This window comes from Magnolia sinica, chromosome 3 (assembly GCF_029962835.1).
Source record: "Magnolia sinica isolate HGM2019 chromosome 3, MsV1, whole genome shotgun sequence".
NCBI lineage: Eukaryota > Viridiplantae > Streptophyta > Magnoliopsida > Magnoliales > Magnoliaceae > Magnolia > Magnolia sinica.
In genome coordinates this window covers 92776701-92799708 of record NC_080575.1, presented here as the reverse complement: position 1 = coordinate 92799708, position 23008 = coordinate 92776701, and the positions used below count along the sequence as shown (strand labels likewise).

General features: G+C 39.1%; 1 long non-coding RNA gene and 1 pseudogene across 1 annotated transcript; both read left to right on the top strand.

Annotated features, from left to right (window-relative positions):
- LOC131240237 (probably inactive leucine-rich repeat receptor-like protein kinase At5g48380) overlaps positions 1 to 23008 on the top strand; it is a 93618-nt pseudogene that overhangs the window by 28202 nt on the left and 42408 nt on the right.
- LOC131240242 (uncharacterized) lies at positions 8966 to 10885 on the top strand. Its single transcript, XR_009168668.1, has 3 exons — positions 8966 to 9298; positions 9746 to 9826; positions 10578 to 10885. It is a non-coding gene; the product is annotated as an uncharacterized LOC131240242 (long non-coding RNA).

Genomic DNA, 23008 nt, shown 5'->3' with positions numbered 1-23008 from the left:
TAAAAGGTAAGACTTTTCGCCTCGGTTCCTATGCAACTGAGGTTAAAAAGTAGACTTTTCGCCTCGGTTCCTATGCAATTGAGGCTAAAAAGTAGACTTTTCGCCTCAGTTCCTATGCAACTGAGGCGAAAGATGAACTTTTAGCCTCAATTCCTTAGAAACTGAGGCTAAAAGACATATTTAGCCTCCATTTTTTCAACTGAGGCTAAAAAATTATGGCTAAAGGCCTATTTTCTTGTAGTGGTAGTGTCACAATATATTCTGCATGTGATGTGCCATCAACGACAAGGTTTATGATGTAATCATAAATAGTGGCAATAGTAAGAACATCATCTCGAATATGATGGTGGATAAGTTGCGGCTACCTATGATAAAGGATCATTATCCTTACTCAATTAGTTGTATAAAGAAGGTGAACAAGACCAAGGTAACTGAACAATGCGATGTCTCGTTTTCAATTGGTATGAACTATAAAAATTAAGTAGTTTGTGACATGGTTGACATGAAAGCATGTCATATGTTACTCAACCGACCATGGCAATCAGACCATGATACAACCCACCAAGGATGAGATAATGTCTACGTCTTCGTCAAGGATGGTCATAAGACAATCCTTGCCCCTATGGCACCAGAGAACCACCTTGAAGTTTTTAAAGTGAAGGGGAGTTTTCTCCCGACCATTCGGGATTTCATGGAGGAATCCAAGCAAATTGGCGAGGTATACGCTGTGGCGGTAAATGGAGAGGAATCGGAGCCCTTAGACATTCCTCCAAGTTTAAGACTATTGTTGAATGAATTCAAAGAAATCTAGCCTAAAGAGTTACCCGATGAATTGCCACACATGTGGGACATCTAACATCACATAGACCTTGTCTATAGGGTTGGCTTGCCCAACCACCCTCGCTATCGGATGGGTCTGAAAGAGTGTGAGATACTTTAGGGGCAGGTAGAGGAATTGATTTATAAGGGTCTCATGAGAGAGCATGAGCACATGCACGGCGCCAGCTTTATTAACACCGAAGAAAGATGAGAGCTGACACATGTGTTTCGATAGCTGGGTAATTAACAAGATTACCATTAAATACCGATTCTCAATATCATGGTTGGATGACATCCTTGATATGTTAGAAGGTTCCAAGGTGTTCTCTAAACTAGATTTAAGGAGCGGGTACCATCAGATTCGTATCTGGCTCGATGACGAGTGGAAAACAACATTCAAGACTAAGGAAGTGTTATATGAGTGGCCAGTAATGACCTTTGGTCTATCGAACACACTGAACTTTTTTATGCGTCTGATGAATCAAGTGTTGAAGCCGTTCATTGGCTGATTTGTAGTGATATATTTTGATGATATCATGATATTTAGCTTGGGTGAGACAGAGCACATGTAACATCTCAAGCAGATGCTACAAGTCCTGGTAATTAACAAGTTGTACATTAACTTGAAGAAGTGTAATTTTTTTTTAATGGACAGCATGTTGTTCTTAAAATTTTTGTGACGTCCATGGCGATCCATGTCAATAATGAAAAGGTGGGAGATATTAAGGAATGGCCGATTCCAACAAACATTCATGAAGTGAAGAGTTTCCACAGGTCGGCGACATTTTATTGTTGATTCGTGCGAAATTTTAGCTCTATAGTCACATTAATTTCAGATTGCTTGAAAAATGGTCGTTTTAGTAGACCGATGAGGCTAACAAGAGATTTGCTGAAATCAAGCATCGATTTTCCATAACACCAGTCTTCGTTCTTCCCAACTTTGACAAGCTATTTGAGGTTGAGTATGACACCTCATATGTCTGAATTAGAGGAGTCTTATCACAAAAAGGTGGGCCAGTAGCCTTCTACAGTGAGAAGCTCAACGAAGCCCAAAAGAAATAGTCGACATATGAGCTTGAGATGTACGTAGTAGTTCAAGCAGTGTGACATTTGTGACTTTATTTAATTTAGAGAGAGTTTGTTCTCTACACTGACCATCAATCATTAAAGTTTCTTAATAGTCAATGTAACAAGAATAGTGTGCAGGTTAGATGGGTCGTATTTTTATAAGAATTTACGTTCGTTCTGAAGTAGAAGTTAAGGCAGCAGAATAAGGTAGCTGGTGCACTTAGTTGACATGCATCACTACCGGTTACGATGAGCAATGAGGTGGTCAGCTTCGACTGTCTCAAGGAGTTACATGTCGAGGATGGAGACTTCAATGATGCATGAATGAGGTGATAGAGTCATCCCATTGACTTACATATGCGAGACAGTTTCCTCTTCAAAGGGAATCAACTATACATCCCTCAAAATTCTCTGAGGGAGCAAATTATCCAAGAGCTATATAGAAGTGGCCTTGGTAGATACATTTGGGCGAGATAGGATACGAGCTCTTATTGAAGAACGGTATTACTAGCCACAATTGGTACATGACATGGGTAGAGAAATGCATCGTTGTCATGTTTGTTAAACCTCCAAGGGGCAGTATCAGAATATGAGCCTCTATACCATGTTACATGTGCCTGATGGCCCTTAGGAGGACTTATTTATGGAGTTTGTGCTTAGTTTTCCATGAACACAGATCACAATGCATTTGGTGTTTATGGTGGTAGATCGTTTTTGAAAGATGTCGCACTTTATCTCATGTAAGAAGACCATCGACGCAATACACATGGAGAATATATTCTTTAGAGAGATTGTGCTGCTACACGGGATTCCTAAGACCATTGCTTTTGACCATGACATGAAGTTCATTAGCTACTTGTGGCAGACTTGTAGAAATAGTTCAGTACGTGACTTCACTTCAATAGAGCCTACCACCTGTAGACTGATGGGCAGATGGAAGCTCTGAATCGCACATTGGGAAACCTCCTCTAGTATATTTTAGGTGTCAAGCCGACGTAGTGGTATTTGGCCTTGCTTTAAACGGAGTTTGCATTCAATAATATGGTGAACTGCTTGACATAGAATTCCTTATTCCAAATTGTTTATGTTTGAGTGCCCCACCATACACTTGGTCCCTTTGCCCAAGCTCCGGGGCATGAGCATTGTAGCAGGACATACTGAATCCTAGGCATTCATGCATATGTTTAAGACAAACTACAAACTTCAAACGACAAGTACAATGAGCAAGCCGACAAGCGTTAGCGGAAAAACGTGTTTGAGGTGTGTAACAATGTTATGGTTAATCTACGCAATGAGAGATTTTCTACTGAGATACAACAAGTTAAATAACAGGAAGATTAGACCAATACCAATTCTTCGAAAGATTAATGACAATGCTTACATTATTGATCTTCTAGATGACATTGAGATCTTGCATACTTTCAACGATATGGACCTGAATAACTATCATGAACTGAAGCTAGACGAGAACTTGAGGTTGATCTCTTTTGAAGTGGAGGGGACTGATGTAGAGTGGGTCACAGACACTTTCATGGCAAAGATGGACCAGAGAAGCCCAATCGGAAGTGGAAACGATCTGGACTGTTAGAACCTTAAATCAGCCATATCTCACAAACCGGGATGAGTTTTTCAACATATTGTGTATGATTTTGGGGGTATGAGGACCTACAAAAGCCAACCAATCTGGCTATGCCGGGTTGCCCACACTAGGTTTGTGAGATTCCAACATATCAACGGTCAAAAGTTTTGTTTAGTTTTAATTTGAGTATAACTTTTGATCTTTTAAGTCGTAGAAGTTGTGCCTAACATGAAAAGGGCTTATAGGTTGTTTTTGGCTGGAAATCACAAAGTCTAGTAAGAATAGAGGTTGTTTATAAATAATAAGTTTACTATTTATAGTGAGCCAGGTTTTTAAAGTGATCGAGTTGGAATCTAAATCTAAAACTCCGTCACAGGTTTGAGCTCCTTATTTTGAAGAATTGCAGTTTCATTTTTTTATCATCAATTAAGTTAGTTGCATTTATTAGGTATTATTCATGTTTTATAATTATCCCCCAAGGATTACGGTAATCGACCTCATCTAGTCCCTCCCTGCACCATAAGGTAATCTATACTTGGTGATTAGAAGTAAAAACTTGCTCATTTTTTCAGTTTTAATTTTTGTTATGCTCAGTTCAAAATTGGACTAGGGATTTGGATGGTCTGAATTGTGGTACGACTGACTGTGTCATCTACAGGGAAGAAGAGTGGAATGGTCATGATTGACAATCACGGTAATTTAGGCGGGCGATTCCTTATGGAATATTGACTATTGACTCTTGACTTAGACTTTTCTTGATTTTCTCTTTGCGTCGAGGTCTCTTGGGCCAGTGCCTCACTGGATAGTACTTCAATCAGTAGTTCGGTGAACCTCCTGAAACTGTATTCCTCCGCCCTGTTACAACAGATATACCCCAGCATGGTTGTTCCAAACCATCTATTGCGAGAATATGCCTTTGGCATACAAATTAAAAATCTTAACAGAAGAACAATCTTCGCGGCGAGTTTTTGGTGAAGATAATGAAACTATTCGGTGATTATGAAGGCAAGTCCCCTGCGTAATATATGCAAAATCGAGGGCCATCAATTTATTTATTTTATTTTATTTTTTTTAAAGGAAAAATCTCTTCAACTCCCTTAGCCACCCAAGCGACAGCTAGCCATACCTTGCACACCAAGAGCCGCGGTGATTGAACTTTCATCGCATCCACTCTTGTCAATGATGGATAGAGTCGATGATTATCCACAGCTTGTGTCACGCCCTGAGAAAAAGTCAGGATGGGACTCCTAATGTTAGTTTTGTGCAGCGCTCACGGATTTGTTTCAGTGCCAATCCAATTCATTCATTTGATGTGCCTGGTTACGATGAAAAAATTACCCACACATCACAGTAGTCCAATTTCCAAAACTCAGGTGGGCCATACCATGTTATTTAGTAGTTCTTAGCTATAATATTATAAGGTGACCGACATTAGTGTTGAATCAGCCTGACTTTATGGATAAGGGCTAAACAAGGGGTGATCCACCTTATGGACAGGTTGGATTACACAAATGTTAATCCTTCCCCTCACGTTGGAGAAAGAGACGCCGGTGGGTGCTTAGATGAAGGTGAGTTGCACATGCGTGTTTTTATTTATTTATTCTTTACACACTTTGACGTGAATATCCAACTACTTAATAAATACCGTGTTCTTGTATTTGTCAAAATTCTGAAAAGGAATGAATGTTTCAAATATTCTTACACTACTCATCTTATGAGTTTTGAAAATATTTTTGGACCAAATTACCCTGTCCTTGGATTACCTGTACGGATTTTAAGTAAACAAGTTATGTGGTATCTAATTTCAAGTAAGTGACATCACTACCAAAAAATCGAGCAATGGCCATGGAGGTTGAAAGCTTTTAGCTACGAATTTAATCTGTAGCAATATAGCTACGGATTTAATCCGTACCTATAGCCTAAGTGCTCTGTAGCTAAAGCGTAACTCTTTACCTAAAGCATATTAAATATAGATGGTGCTTAGAGGGATCCAGTCCATTGGAATATATGTGTTTGATCTAAGCCGTCCAAAAATTCTGATATATAATTTTAGTGCATGAGCCCAAAAATTATGTAGATTAAATGTCTAAGTGGACCAAACCATAAGAAATAATATAAATTAAATTTTTACTGTTAATATGTTGTGTGATCACCTTATAGATTTGATCTAACTCATTTTTTTATCAGCACTTAAAATAATAATTTAAAATTATTGGACGGAGTGGATATATGAAATACATCACAGTGGGCCCCACGGTCCTAAAACCATAAAACGTCTCAGGGAGCCGTCCGTCACGCGCCCCTCTAAAACCCCAAACCCCTCCAAAAATGAAACCCCCATATAAGTTTGATCCACACTGTCCATCCCATTCCTCAGCTCATTTTAGGCGTTGAGCCGAAAAATGAAGCTAAGCCGACCATCTGGCGGCCCATAACATAGAAAACAGTATTTTCTACCGTTGAAATCTATCCCGATGTTTCTATACGCCAAAACACATCGAATATTGGGCTTGTTTGGTCGGTCTTGAGCCATTGAATGCAATGACTGGGTTGGATTCACCTGATGTGGGCCCCACATACGAAAAACCATGAAAATTCTATTTTTTCAAAAAAAAGTATGCAACACCTACTACTGCTAACACTGCAGCAGGACGCTACCGCATTTGACGGTAGGGCCAGAGACCACGGGTCCCAGCCATGGGCCCCATGTGATGTGTGTTGAACATCACACCGTGCATATGGTGGGCCCCTTTTTGCTGTGAGCCCCACCCTAAATATCAGCCGTACTCAATGCTCAGGTGGCCCACACGGCAGGAAACAATGTTGATTGAGCGTCTGCCATTGAAACCCTTTTGGGTTGTCACAGAGGTTTTGGATCATTATGTAATTTGTTTTTCTTGTGTACTCAGGTCCCTATGACCTTATTAATAGATTAGATGGTAGATAAACATTGTGGTGGGCCCCACATGGGACCCACTTACGAAGGGAATTGGAGTGGCTGTTGTACCGCACACCAGCCCTATAGCTGCTGCTTTGACGCGGCAAGCTCCATGGGTCCCACCAACAGTTGACGTCACCAAGCTCTGTAGGGCCCACCTTTATTTTCTTCAAGTCGTCCATCTGCTGGTGTGGCGCGCACCATAATATATGGGTTTTAATCCACCCAGCATGGGCGTCGGTCCCACCCGATGTAAGTGATCTGTACACGTCATCCATGGACCACACCATGATGTAAGTGTTGTATCCTCACCATCCAGTGCAAGGACGATGAGATTCTACCATGATGTATGTGCTTCTCCACCCTGTCCATTCATTGGACGTGGCCCCACCATGGCAGCGTGTGGGGCCCACCTTGATTTAATGTATTGCATCCGCACCGTCCAATCCATGGACGGTGGATGCGGATTGACTGGAGTACCTCACACCAACTTGATAGCTGAGGTATTGATGTCAGCAAGTTCCATGGGGCCCACTTGATGTGTATGAGGCCCATTAATGCGACCCATTGATGCGGCCCATTAATGTAGCCTTATTGATATATATATGAGGCCCGTTGTTGAGGCCCACCTTGATGTGTATAAGGCTTGTTGTTAAGGCCCACCTTGATATATATGAGGCCCATGTGATGCGACCCATGTGATGTATTCGAGGCCCATGGGCAAGGCCTAATATGATGTATTTCGGCCCATACGGTGAGGCCCAATGTGTTGTATATGTAGCCCATGAGTGAGGCCCATCATAACATGTATTAAGCACTTGAGAGAGGCCCATGGTGATGTATATTGGGCCATTATGTGGGTCCTTGGGCCCACTATATGTTTGGCTTTATGTGGGTCACTCCTTAGGAGTAATGTTGGTTAAATGACCACATTGTTGGCCAATGCTGGTTTAATGTCCACATTGTGACCTTCCCTTAGGCCTTGTTCGGTCAATTCCAATTGTCGAGGCCGATTATCAGTACCGGTTATCGATACCGATTATTGATATCGATTATGAGTATGTGACAGCATAGCATCATAATATATGCCCATACACATCATCTGTATGTTTGTTATGAGATGTGGTTGACCATTGCATATGTCATTGGGTAGGTTATTAGACTCCTTGATAGGCAGAGGTTATCTCACATAAGTGCACGGTATGCGTAGGATTGGTGCATGACTGGATTGTATGACCCATGCATCCTATATTGTGTATTGTGATTACTGTACGCCCTATCGACATCAGGGCCGCAGCCTCCATAGGCATATCGTGGATGGCCAGATGGGACACCGAAAATATTTGGTTCTAGCATGCAGGTGCTATAGATGTCCCTGGGTAAAAATTTCTAAACCTCTGTGGCTAGGAGACGCCCCAACGTCAAGACCGAATGGATATATATGAGCGCATGAGAGCGAATACCAAGAGGCTGCGTCTCCCATTGTTTCGTGGTCAGTTGGGAGGGGGTGTGGCCTTACCCGCCCGTGGGTAGGGGGCATAGCTAAGCTGAGTTTGACCAGCTCGTAAATGGGTCCGCTATCGACATGCCGGGTAGATATTGGCTGACTACTAGCCAGGCAGATGATGAGGTCTCTTCCACTTGCATGGTCGTGTGTCAATGGGCAACAATTGCATGTGGAGTGTACTAGACCCTGGTGATTTCCCCAGAAAGGAACTACACTGATATGTGGACTTATTGAGCAGGAGTTGCATACTCATTCATTTATTCATTCACTATCCACTTGGGCTGGTGGGGCGCAACTATTTGTTACGTGTACCTTCACATTGGCCAGGATTTCGGTTGGAGCGCGCGACTAACCTGAGATCAGGAGTTTACCACATTGTGTCTGACTATCCAAATTTAGGTATGAGACTAGTTTGGATAGAAGTCCCTTGTGGTGGACCCTGTATCCTGCGATACTATGTATTATTATCCTAACTTCACACTCCAGCTTGGTCATTTCATTCGCATCCACTACCAAAAAAAGGGGCAAAGCATACAGACCATGTTTATTTTTTGTTACGGATATAAACCTTAGCTATAGTTGCTTCAGACTTAATCCGTAGCTAAAACCTAATTATCTGTACCTAAAACCTACCTCCTTACCATAACCTTATTAGATATTGATGGTGCTTAAGGGGCTCCATGGGGCCCATGGAATGTATTCGTTTGATCTAAACCGCCCATAAATTCTGATTTATAATTTCAGTGGATGAGCCAAAAAATTATGTAGATTAAAGGTCTAAGTGGACCACACCATAAGAAATAATAAAAAATAAATTTCTATCGTTAATATATTATGTAGTCCGCTTACAGCTCCAATCTGACTCATTTTTTGGATCAACTGTTAAAATGATTGGTTAAAATGAATGGATGGAGTGGATAAATAACATACATCACGGTGGGCCCACGAGTGCTAAAACTAGGCGCTGAAAGTGTCGTCCGTCACCCCCAAAATGATTTTACTTTTAAAAAAAAACCAGGCACATTTCATTTCATTTCCCTCTTTTTCCCTCTTTTCTCCCTCGCCTTTCCTCGATCTGTCCGCGCGCCCTTCATTTCCCTCTTCTCTCGCTCTCCCTTCCTCGATCTCTCCGCGCACCCTTCATTTCCCTCTATTTCCCTCTCTTCTCACTCTTCCTTCCTCAATCTCTCTTCCATCTCACTTCTCCATCTCCCTTCCTCAATCTCTCTCTCTCTCTCCCGTGCTTCTCCCTCTCCCTTCCTCAATCTCCTTGATTTCCCTCCCTCTCTCTCGATGTCTCTCTCCCTCGTTCTCTTCGACGCACAATTTCATCAATCTCTCTCCAACAGTTGAAGATAATAGAAGAAATCAGAGGAGGAAGTCAAAGGTACTCTCTCTTTCTCTCTCATTTCCTCTTTTGATGGCCAGCTATTGGCAGCAACCATATCCGCTGCTGTCCACAACCCCCTAAATGTGTATATCAATTGTTTGAAGAAATGATTCAGCCATATTAGTTTGTTGCTGAACAGGATCCAATTCTTTCATGTCCCTTAGGGAAGCCCCAAGTGTCGGAATCCCTTGAGTAATGAGAATATTCTCGAAAATCTAACTTCTGTGTTTGCATACTAGGAGAAAAAAAAAATCTAAGAATCTAGTATTTTTAGATTTGGATTTGTGTCACTCATAATGGCTTTTTATTGTGGTTTCAAATGCATTGAGCTTTTGCATCTTTCTTTCTTTCACTTTGTTGGTCATGTGGATTATTAGTGTTGTGTTTAGTGTTCAATAGGGGCTTGCATCATGTTTTCTGATATTTGGAATTTTTGGATGGCAGGGATTGGTACCCTACTCTACCAACAGAAAGAAAGTGGAGAAGAAAATCAAGGAAATGGCCAAGAAGGTCAATGACTCTGTGGTGTGTTTCTTGGTTTTATTTTTGGCACTTTTTTTTTAAAAAAAAATTATTAATGGCATTAGAAAAATTAGGGAACATGGAAGATCACTGCATAGTTAGTTTGTGATTGTGGCATTTCATTGTCTCAAAAGATGGCCACTAATACAAGTCTTCCTTTGGGATGTTCTAGATAAGATTTTAACATATAGGAATTAAGACGCTATTGCTGCACAGAATCTTGTCATTTTTAAGAAAAGAGCAAATAATAGACTTTTAAGTAATCGAGAGTAATCTCATGCGCAAATGATTGATGTGGACGGTTTTACATGAAGATTACTGGAAAAGCATAGTTCTCAAACTATGCTGCTCAATCAACCTAAATCTCACTATAGTTTTCCATGTCCATACTACTTGGTCATTGACTAGCTGGGTCGAGTGACTAGGGATTCCTAGTTCAGGGAAAATTTCACCCTAGTTTTCCATGTCCATGCCTGGTTTAGGATTAGAATCACTCCAGATTCTTGAGTCCTGGGGAAGAAGAAGAATTGTAGTTTTGTTTAATGTTCAAAGTTACTGCTACAGTTTGATAGCAAGATATGAGCTTCCGTTTGTTCACATATTGAGGCAGAAATCAGTGAGCTCCTAGTGAGTTAAGTGGTGCATTGGTCATCACTCCCCAATGTAGAGAAGGAACAATGTTTTGCTGATTTTTTTCTCACCATGGTTTTGTTGCTAGACAACATAAAAATTTCAGTATGGTTGTCTTTAGTAGGGTATATTTTCCTTGCAATTATCAAGCAGCCACTATTTTTTTTTTGTAGATACCACTCTAGGCGTACTTTTCCAACCCTAATTAGTTGGGATAAGGCTTAGATGATGATGATGAATCCAGGTACACTTTCTTGCATGTATGTTTCCTTCTTGTTGTGATGTTGTCTTTATTTTATTTTATTTTATTTTTTTAATAAAGGTATTGGAACTCCCCATGCTCCATCCAAAGAAATTTGTGAAGCCTGGCATTGATCCTCTGAAGGGGGTGCTCTACTATCGTCTTCCAGGAACAAGCAAAACTTTACTAGCTAGAGATGTAGCCAAAAGAATTGATGCATGCTTTATTTGTGTTATTGGAAGTGAGCCTGTTCAAAAATATGATGGAGAGGGGGCCTGGATGGTTCGTGAGCTTTTCTAGGTTGCTACTATGGCATTTAATGAATTTATTTAATAGAGATTAGAAGGTTTTCTTATAGTTACTTCTATTCAAATTCTCCGCTAGTTCATTTTGCAGGAATTTTGGTGATGTTGGTTGAGTGTAGATCAATTAATTCATTTCAGGTTCATCATATCGAATGTATAGCACGTATTGAACTTGAAAGGAGTGAGAATGTTAGGACAAATTCTTGGACTTGAACTTTGTTTTCTGTAGCTACTTTTCACCCAGTAATGTCTCTATTTTTATATGTGACACTGATGTAGTATCACATTACTTAGGACTTGAAATGTTTTGGAGGCTTCAAATCTAGTACAAATGCCATAGTTGTTGTTGTTGTCTTTCTTGGCAAGCATAAAATTCCATACAGTCATTTGAAATGTTTTAAAGACTTTAAATCCAGTTCAAATTCCATATTTGACAAAATTGTTCTAGTGAAGTTTCTTACAATATATTTTCATTCACTTCTACTTGATTTTTTGGTGTTTCTCAGTTTTTCCTCATTTTGATATAACCTTTCATACTGTTAGAGGTGCAATTGTTAAGGTCCCTTGTTAGATGTTTGGTATCGAGCAAATTTTGAGTAATTTTCAGTTTAACCTTCTGTTGTTTCAATCTGAGCATTAGGATTTCTATGTCAGTTCTAATGACCTTTGCATCTTGTGTGGAAATCACAAACTAGGAGTATTAACTTACTCTCTTTTTGATTTTTTTTTGCAAAACATAGCTTCAAGAAAAAGGACTTCCACTCCATGTGAAGTTGTTGTTGTAGTAATGAGCATTCGAGCTCTAGAAAAATCAAATTATTATATCCCCTTCATTTTTTTTTTCTTCCGTCTCTAACGTTCAAAATACACTCTAACGTTCAAAATGCATGGAAGAGTTTAAAAATTATGCTCCAAGTAAAAAGACTGCAATAACTATACCATCCTGAAGTTAATATAATTGTAAACAACTATTAAAACAGATGATAACTTGAACAACTAATTGATAGTGTTTGTGTGAGTAGGGCTGGTACTAGATATCAGGTTACCGAATTACCCGACATAAATGGGGCTGGTTGTAAATGATTTACATGTTGTGTTTGAATGCTAATTTAAGCCCGTAAAGGTCTTCTGATCTAGAAGATTCATCCTAGCAGAATTTTTAATTGTTTCTTTTCTTTTCTTTTACATTGTTAGGCATTGACCGATATTCACAGAGGTCTTGATTACATACCTTGTTCAAAATTTTAATTTTCAATTTCATAAGGTTTTCTGCAGAATTTTAATTTTCAATTTATAGCTAATTTTGTTTCTTTGACAGAGGTCTTGATAACATAAATTCAAGTATCATTATTTCATCTTATGTAATCCACATTGTTTCATTCATTTTCTGAGAGGGATTCTTAAAATGCTTGATGGTTAATTTCAATAGTTTTCCAGCTTCTTCTACTATCATTTGAGGACCTCAAAGGCCCAACTAACTTGATATTTTTATATGAAGGCTGATGTATTTTTAGCCCCACAGATCAATGTTGCCACTACAAGGTTCAATATTGAAATGGTAAAGTTTTTAACTATTTATTTTATCTTTGTTTTTTCCTGTTCTTCATAAATAATTTGATGTCTTAGCCTCCTGTCATTACCAGCTAGTCTTGTCACTATTTGTACATATGTCATCTCATGATTCTTGTCACTATTTGGGACCAGCTGGTGTGTCACAGTCAGGTGGAGTTTGAGATTTGTGAGGACAAGAGCAACAGGGCAGTTGAAATAAATACAAAAGACTTGATGGTGCAATGTATATTAGTTGAATTTGTGCAATGTATATTATTTTCTATGGATGCTAGATAGGATCAAATGGATTGTCTGGTCAACAATTTCTAATTTATGTTTAAAATCTTTAGAATATGCTAAAATAGAAAAATGCATAAAAATGTCATGGCTTCAAAATTATAACCTAATACTATTTTAAATTGAACTCTATTTTGCCAATGTTTCTGAAAAAAAAAAAAAAGAGCAAAGAAATGGCATGTAATAACCAAGCCATTTTAGACACCATTTGTATCCTTTTTTAACATGATTTTGCTTTCTTTTAGTTATTTGGTAAAAAGAGAAAGAAACCCAAAAATCTATTGATATCTTAGAACATGAGCCACAAGTACCAATTTTTATACCATATTTGGGTGCATATCGACTTGGTGCTCAGCCGGGCTTCCATATGATCAAGGTGTCTGTAGATAATGAATACTGTTGTTTCGGCTGCTTTGTTTGGACCCTCACAATTTGTTATATTTCAGTTCATTGATCAGTCATTTGATTACTTTGAAGAGAGTCCTTGGTGGAGGCGTTCTCCACCTACTGTTAGAGTGGAGTAGATGTAATGAAAACTGTTATTTTTGTTCTACTTTACATTTAATGTATGAGTTTGTGCCATTTCTGAAGGTCCATGGAAGAAAAAGAACCTGCCAAAATTTGGTATTGTCGCTCAATGCATTACGCCTCAAAGAGTCAATGACCAATGCCTGACAAATGTTCTTTTGAAGATAAATGCCAAGGTGAGCTGTCAACCTATGGACTTTCAGGTGTGATCTCTCTGTCTAGCTGACAACCTCCTTTCCTTTCTTTTCAACAGCTTAGTGGAATGAATTCCTTACTTGCAGTTGAATACTCACCTTCCATTCCCCTGATTTCTGGAGTTCCCACAATCATCCTGGGGATGGATGTATCACATGGTTTCCCAGGCCAGTCCGACGTGCCGTCAATTGTAGCGGTTAAGATAAGATGCATGATTTTCCTTTTCAAGTGTTAGTCATAGAGTGACAGTACTTGTTTCAATTTTCTTGGATGGATGATGAATGTATTTGTGAATGTAAATGAAAATAAAGAACTTATTATATATATATATATATGTTATCAATGGAGGATACCTTGTTTATGGGGACATGAAATTCTTGTAGCTTATGGTATGGTGCCCCATTATTGGTTGTATGTTACTAGTATGTAGTAGATAATACTATGTTCAATAGTAGATAATACTAGAGAATACCTAAACCCGATCCGAACCCGAAACCGAACTTGATTCCCTAAACCTAAACTTAAACCTATAACCTAAACCTAAACCTAAACCTATAACCTAAACCTAAACCCAAACCTATGTCTTAAACCTATAACCTAAACCTAAACCTATGACCTAAATGAAAACCTATAACCTAAACCTAAACCTATGACCTAAACCTATAACCTAAACCTATAGCCTAAACTTATAGCCTAAACCTAAACCTATGACCTAAACCTAAACCTATGACCTATAACCTAAACCTAAACCTAAACCTATAACCTAAACCTAAACCTAAAACGTAAACCTATAACCTATAACCTATAACCTAAACCCAAACCTAAACCCGATCCCAAACTCGAACCCGATTTCCTAAACCCAAACCTTAACCTATTCTCAATTCCCTAAAGCTATAACCTATAACTTACAACCTATAACCTATAACCTAAACATAAACCTAAACCTAAACCTATAACCTTAACCTAAACCTAAAACCTAAACCTAAACCGAAACCTAAAACCTAAATGTATTCTCAAATCCCTAAACCTATAACCTATAACCTATAACCTAAACCCAAACCTAAACCTATAACCTTAACCTAAACCTATAACCTAAACCTTAACCTATAACTTAAACCTATAAACTATAACCTATAACCTAAACCCAAACCTGAACCCGAACCCGATTTCCTAAACCTAAACCTTAACCTATTCTCAATTCCCTAAAGCTATAACCTATAACCTATAACCTAAACATAAACCTAAACCTAAACCTATAACCTTAACCTAAACCTAAAACATAAACCTAAACCTAAAACCTAAATGTATTCTCAAATCCCTAAACCTAAACCCACACCTACACCTAATCCTAATATCAACTCCTTAACCTAAATTTAAACTTGAAAACCCAAACCTAAACCCGAACCCGAACCTGATTTCCTAAACCTAAACCTTAACCTATTCTCAATTCCCTAAGCCTTAACCTATAACCTAACCTAAAACTGAACTTATAACCTACACTTATAACCTAAACCTAAACCTAAAACATAAATGTATTCTTAAATCCTTAAACCTAAACATACACCTAATCCTAATCTCAACTCCTTAACCTAAACCTAAACTTGAAAACCCAAACCTAAACCCGATCTCGAACCCGAACCCGATTTCCTAAAGCTAAACCTTAACTTATTCTCAATTCCCTAAAGCTATAACTTATAACCTAAACCTATAACCTTAACCTAAACCTAAAACCTAAATGTATTCTCAAATCCCTAAACCTAAACCTACACCTAATCCTAATCTCAACTCCTTAACCTAAACCTAAACTTGAAAACCCAAACCTAAACTCGAACCCGAACCCGATTTCCTAAACCTAAACCTTAACCTATTCTCAATTCCCTAAACCTTAACCTATAACCTAACCTAAACCTATAACCTAAACCTAAACTTAAAACCTAAACTTAAACCTAAAACCTAAATGTATATATTCTCAAATCCCTAAACCTAAACCTACACCTAATCCTAATCTCAACTCCCTAACCTAAACCTAAACCTAAAATTGAAAACCCAAACCTAAACCCGATCCCGAACCCGAATCTGAATCCCTAAACCTTTAGCCTAAACTTAAACCTATAACATAAACCAAAACCTATAACCTAAACTTAATTTTCTTAACTTAAACCTACACCTTAGCCCAAACATATAACCCGAACCCGAACCCGAACCTGAACATGAACCAAATTCCCTAAACCTTAACCTATAACCTAACCTAAACCTAAACCTAAACCTAAAACCTAAATGTATTCTCAAATCCTTAAACCTAAACATACACCTAATCCTAATCTCAACTCCTTAACCTAAACCTAAACTTGAAAACCCAAACCTAAACCCGATCTCGAACCCGAACCCGATTTCCTAAAGCTAAACCTTAACCTATTCTCAATTTCCTAAAGCTATAACCTATAACCTAATCCTATAACCTAAACCTATAACCTTAACCTAAACCTAAAACCTAAGCCTAAACCTAAAACCTAAATGTATTCTCAAGTCCCTAAACCTAAACCTACACCTAATCCTAATCTCAGCTCTTTAACCTAAACCTAAACTTGAAAACCCAAACCTAAACCCGAGCCCGAATCCGATTTCATAAACTTAAACCTTAACCTATTCTCAATTCCCTAAACCTTAACCTATAACCTAACCTAAACCTAAACCTATAACCTATAACATAAACCTATAACCTAAACCTAAACCTAAAACCTAAACTTAAACCTAAAACCTAAATGTATACATTCTCAAATCCCTAAACCTAAACCTACACCTAATCCTAATTTCAACTCCCTAACCTAAACCTAAACCTAAAATTGAAAACCCAAACCTAAACCCAATCCCGAACCCGAATCTGAATCCCTAAACCCTTAGCCTAAACTTAAACCTATAACATAAACCAAAACTTATAACCTAAACTTAATTCACTTAACTTAAACCTACACCTTAACCCAAACATATAACCCGAACCCGAACCCGAACATGAATCTGAATTCCCTAAACCTTAACCTATTACCTAACCTAAACCTAAACCTATCACCTACACTTATAACCTAAACCTAAACCTATAACCTTAACCTAAACATAAAACCCAAACCTAAACCCAATCCCGGACCCAAACAGGATTTCCTAAACCTAAACCTTAACCTATTCTCAATTTCCTAAAGCTATAACCTATAACATAAACCTAAACCTATAACCTAAACTTATAACCTTAACCTAAACCTAAAACTTAAACCTAAACCTAAAACCTAAATGTATTCTCAATCCCTAAACATAAACCTACACCTAATCCTAATCTCAACTCCTTAACCTAAACCTAAACTTGAAAACCCAAACCTAAACCCGAACCCGATTTCCTAAACCTAAACCTTAACCTATTCTCAATTCCCTAAACCTTAACCTATAACCTAAACCTACACCTAATCCTAATCTCAACTCCCAAACTTAAACCTAAACCTAATCTTGAAAACCCAAACCCAAACCCAAACCTATAGCCTAAACCTAAACCTATAACCTATAACCTAAACCCAAACCTAAACCCGATCCCGAACCCGAACCCGATTTCTTAAACCTAAACCTTAACCTATTCCCAATTCCCTAAAGCTATAACCTATAACCTAAACCTAAACCTATAACCTAAACCTATAACCTAAACCTAAACCTAAAACCTAAATGTATTCTCAAATCCCTAAACCTAAACCTAAACCTAAACCTATAAGCTAAACCTATAACCTACAACATTAACATAAACTTATAACCTAAACCTATAACCTATAACATTAACCTAAACCTATACTTATAACCTAAACCTATTCTCAAATCCCAAAACCTATAATCTAAACCAAAACCTATAACCTAAACCTAAACCTTAAACTATAACCTAAACCTAAACCTATAACCTATAACCTAAACCTAAACCTTAACCTATAACCTAAACCTTAACCTATAACCTATAACCTATAACCTAAACTCAATGGTATAGTTTCTATATGAACTGGTGAATATCCGATTCAAGTGTCATTTAATGTTTATTAAGCCACTGAAATTCGATTGTTGAATGTTGCCATATTGCTTTGTGTTTGTTTCAATTCCGTTCTTTTTATTTGAATTTCTGTTGTGATTTTGATTCTAATTCTGATTCTAATTGTTCTGGTGATGTTCTTGGTTACTGTGTATACGGAGTGATCAGTGTAATGAATTGTACATGTGGGTCCCACCATTTAGCAATCCGACTGACCTGTTTATGTGGCAGGCCATGTTGTCGATGGGAAATGTGATAAAAGTTTCGCCCATTAGATTATTCTAACTGTTTAATTGGGCCACATTTGATGTGAACTATAGGTTGCCTCATGTGGGGAAATTTGGGCATGACCCATCTCATAATGTGGCCCACCATTTCAACCATTGGCTCAATGAACGATGGCCGCATTCGTAAGAATACTGGATTTAACAAAAATTATGCCATTACTTCCTAATATCATTTGCACTGATTGAGGGGTTTGTATATTAATTTACTTGTGTTGTTTTTGCTCTTTTGATCTTTGAATTTTGTTATTTGTTTCCTAAATTAGGTTCCTGTTTTTCATAGTATTATTCTCAAAACTTTTAGTTTATTATTTTTGTAGAATACAATTGCTTGGAGATTTAGTTTCTTTACTTCTCTCACTGTATTTTGATTTCTTCATATATAATGTTACACAAACCAATAGTCCATCAAACCACATAACTCATGTTGGATTTTGCCATAGTTTAGAAGATTAACAGGTACATTTTTTATTTCTTCCTATATAAGTGTTTTTTTTTGTCTTTCTTTCTTTTGAGATGTGTACAAAGGCATGCTTGTTTGATTGTGTATACAAATGTTATTTTATACAGGTAGGATGACAAGCTAAAGAAGTCATTGGAGGATGAAATTCATTTTCTCAAGGGAAGGGTTTTAGAACTTGAAAGTGATCTTGTGTCAAAGTCCACAGAAGTTACATCTGCAGTTTTAAGGAAAAAAGAATCTCTATCTTCTGCATTTGCTGAAATTGACCGTCTGAATGAAGAAAATTTTGTAAAAACGCGAGCATTATTGCATTATATGGAAAGTGTTTACTATGTTGGAGTGTATTTGTTTCTTGCACATGAGGGCATGCCTTAGTTGTAATTCTTATGATAGGTTGAGCAAAGTGAAGTACTGTTTATTTAGAAATGTGAATGTGGGATGCATTGTATGATTTGATTGCTATTTATAAATGCATCATTTTTTTTTCTGATTGCATTTTATGTATTATTCCTATTAGCATTAAGCAGATGAGTTATCAATCACAGCAGGTTTTTGCAATGGAAACCGGCATTATTATTACAATTTTTTAAAAAAAATAGCTACGAATTTTGGCCATAGCTATTGTTTTGAGCCGTAGCTTTTGCTGGCTACATTTTGCTATAGAAATTTTAGTTACGGCTTTTGTTTATAGCTACTGATATGTATTGCTACGGATATAATCCATAGCAATAACTTTTTTGGCATTTAGCTACCCCACCAATAGCGACGGACGTGCTACGGACTATATCCATAGCAAATGTCTTCAGTTACAATTTTTGGTCGTAGCCTTTGCCCTTTTTTGGCTTTAGCCTTTGCACATCCGTCACTATAGAAATTTTAGCTACGGCTTTTGTTTGTAGCTACTGATATCTATTGCTACAGATATAATCAGTAGCAATAGGTTTTTTGGCCTTTAGCTACCCCACCACCAATAACGACGGACGTGCTACGGACTATATTCGTAGGAAAAGGTCTTTAGCTACAGTTTTTTACCGTAGCCTTTGCCCATTTTTCTTGTAGTGATCGCATATTGCACTACATCCGCAAGCATATGGCATTTTGGGTTGCTATGTTTCTGCACTTATATGGCCTAGACGGACTTAGCATGATTTACATGTTGCATAGTATCATTGACATCTGATATTTGGCTCTCTGTGACTCCTCATATGCATAGCTGATTTGCATTGCATACTCTGATATTATATTACTCATGGACTTACCAGTATATTTCTGCTTACTCTGATATCGTATGATTTATGAGCTTGCTAGGATTTCTGATATTGTATGATTTATGGGCTTGTCAGTATTTTCGCTTACTCTGATTACTCTAATATTGGTTACTTGGCATTTACCTTACAGACACTTTCACCACCCTCTAAGCTTTCTATAAGCTTATGCATGATAGATGCATGCAGGTGGCGTTAGGTTATAGCAGCGTTGAGCTTGGAGCATGTAACAGACTTTTGGAGCTTTAATTTTCTACATATGTATTTCCGTGTCAGCATTGTATTCAAATGTTTATATTAGTGGATATGTGATGATGATGTTGCCTTTGTGATTTGGGTAAACTTATAGTTATGCTTCTTACGAGATAAATATACGTTGAAAAATCCTCCTTGTAAGATTCCGGGATCGGAACTTGGCATATGGACGCTGGGAGCCGAGAATGGGGTATTACGGAGGTTGTTGGCATCGGATTCGGCAATCGAGATTCCTGTGAATCTGATTTCTGAGTTTGGGGCGTGACAGAAGATGGTATCAGAGTATAACTTGGAAATAACTAAAGATAACATCACATATCTGCTGATAGCTACCCTTCACTCTATGATTGTTGAGAACGTAGAATGGTTATATCCCCAAGTTCGAATAACTTAGAGATTTTCGGACATAGCTCCCTACTGTTGAGATTAAAAGGCTGCATAGTTTCGATCGTTTCTGATTCTGGATTCGAGGTTCAATGGGATCATCATAATGTTAATGAGGTGTCTTGAGACAGGGAGGCTGTGATTCGCGAGCTTTATTCTCATCTCTTTAATGTTTGATTATGCCTAGTATTGTATTTCGGATGCCGTGTTTCCTCATTCTTTTGAGTTCTGCATATACTACAAATTTCGAGGATGAAATTTTTATTAGGAGGGGAGAGTTATGAGACCTGTATCTTAGCCTGTACTGTTTCGTATACCTCCGCGATTCTCTCGGTCGAATTCTGGTGACCCGCGATCTGTTATCAGCGTTTACGCATGATCTTGAGTTGTGTCCCGTATAACAGAGTCGGCTCGACTTAAGACTTGTACCCTTGCGACCGCGCTGTTGCCGCGGTTCTGATGCCGCGTATTACGAGCCGAGGTGATGCCCGGGCCAGGAGATGTGGGCCCGCGTTCGGTTCGAGAAAAATACTGCACATTGCAATTCCTAGAGAATCTCTATGAAATGTCCCATCAATCAATCCCATCCCCAAGTACCAACATCCATCCCTAAAGTCAACTTTCTCCCTTACATGTCAAGTACACATCACTCCATCACTCACATCTCCCATCTCCCTCTCTCTCTCTCTCTTACAACAATCTCTCTCTCATCTCTCTCTCCCTCATTTTCTCCAAGCAAACCACGTCCATGGCTTCCATGGGGAGAAGCTAGTATGGCCCACTTCCTATCTCCCATCCCCACCATCCAAAGTCCATCTCAACCGTTAAAATCCACCGCTTGGAGCTCTAGATCATGTTGGCAGAATAAGGAAGAGGAGATCAAAGGTGGGTGCTTTATTTATTGATTTTGTGATTTGAGGGCCCACATATGTGGGACCCATCTTGTTGTATGCATATAGGGAGGGCCTATAGTAGCGGGGTCCCTCCCCTCCATCACACGTGTACCACTCTCTCTCCCTCTCTTTTTCATTTTTTTATGTGATGATGTGGCTATGTGGCCCACTGAGATGGACCCCACCTTGATGTGTCTTATCTACACCAACCAACCATTTGGTGGCCCACCTATAGCACGTATGTAGGTGGGGCCCACCTTGAGAATGTGTTGCATTCAAACCGTCCAGCGTCCAGGGACGCTAGACGTGGGCTCAGTTAAGCGTGAACAGGCAGTGGATGTGCAGACAAAAGGAAAAAAATATATCAGTTTGATTTGAAACATTGGGTGGACCACTCATACAAGCCCCACCTTGATGTATAAGTTTAATCCACGTCGTTCATCCCATTCCTCAGCTCATTTTAGGCGTTGAGCCAAAAAATGAAGCTAATCTGACTATCCGGCGGCCCATAGCATAGAAAATAGTTTTTTCTACCGTTGAAATTCACCCTGATGTTTATATACGCCAAAACACATCGAATATTGGGCTTGTTTGGTCGGTCTTGAGCCATGGAATGCAATAGCTGGGTTGGATTCACTTGATGTGGGCCCCAAATACGAAAAACCATGAAAATTCTATTTTTTCAAAAAAAATAGTATGCAGCGCCTACTGCTGCATTTGACGGTAGGGCTAAGGACCACGGGTCCCAGCCATGGGCCCCACATGATGTGTGTTGAATATCACACCGTGCATATGGTGGGTCCCTTTTTGCTGTGAGCCCCGCCCCAAATATCAGCCGTACTCAATGCTCAGCTGGCCCACATGACAGGAAACAGTGTTGATTGAGCGTCTGCCATTGAAACCCTTTTGGGTTGTCACAAAGGTTTTGGATCATTATGTAATTTGTTTTTCCTCTGTTCTCAGGTCCCTATGACCTTATTAATAGATTGGATGGTAGATAAACATTATGGTGGGCCCCACGTGGGACCCACCTGTGAAGGGAATTGGAGTGGTTGTTGTACCGCACACCAGCCCTATAGCTGCTGCTTTGACGCAGCAAGCTCCATGGGTCCCGCCAACAGTTGACGTCACCAAGCTTTGTAGGGCCACCTTTATTTTCTTCAGGCCGTCCATCTGCTGGTGTGGCGTGAACCATAATATATGGGTTTTAATCCACCCCGCATGGGCATCGGTCCCACCCAATGTAAGTGTTCTATCCACGTCAACCGTGGCACACCATGATGTAAGTGTTGTATCCTCACCGTCCAGTGCAAGGACAGTGGGATTCTACCATAATGTATGTGTTTCTCCACCTCATCCATTCATTGGACATGGCCCCACCATGGCAGTGTGTGGGGCCCACCTTGATTTAATGTATTGCATCTGCACCGTCCAATCCATGAACGGTGGATGCAAAATGACTGGAGTACCTCAAACCAGCTTGATAGCTGAGGTATTGATGTCAGCGAGTTCCATTGGGCCCACTTGATGTGTATGAGGCTCATTAGTGTGGCCCATTGATGCAGCCCACTTGATGTGCATAAGGCCCATTAGTGCGGCCCATTGATGTAGCCCGATTGATATACATGAGGCCTACCTTGATGTGTATAGGGCCTGTTGTCGAGGCCCACCTTGATATATATGAGGCCCATGTGATGTAACCCATGTGATGTATTCGAGGCCCATGGGCAAGGCCTAATGTGATGTATTCCGGCCCATACGGCGAGGCCCAATGTGTTGTATATGTAGCCCATCAATGAAGCCCATCATAACGTGTATTAGGCACTTGAGAGAGGCCCATGGT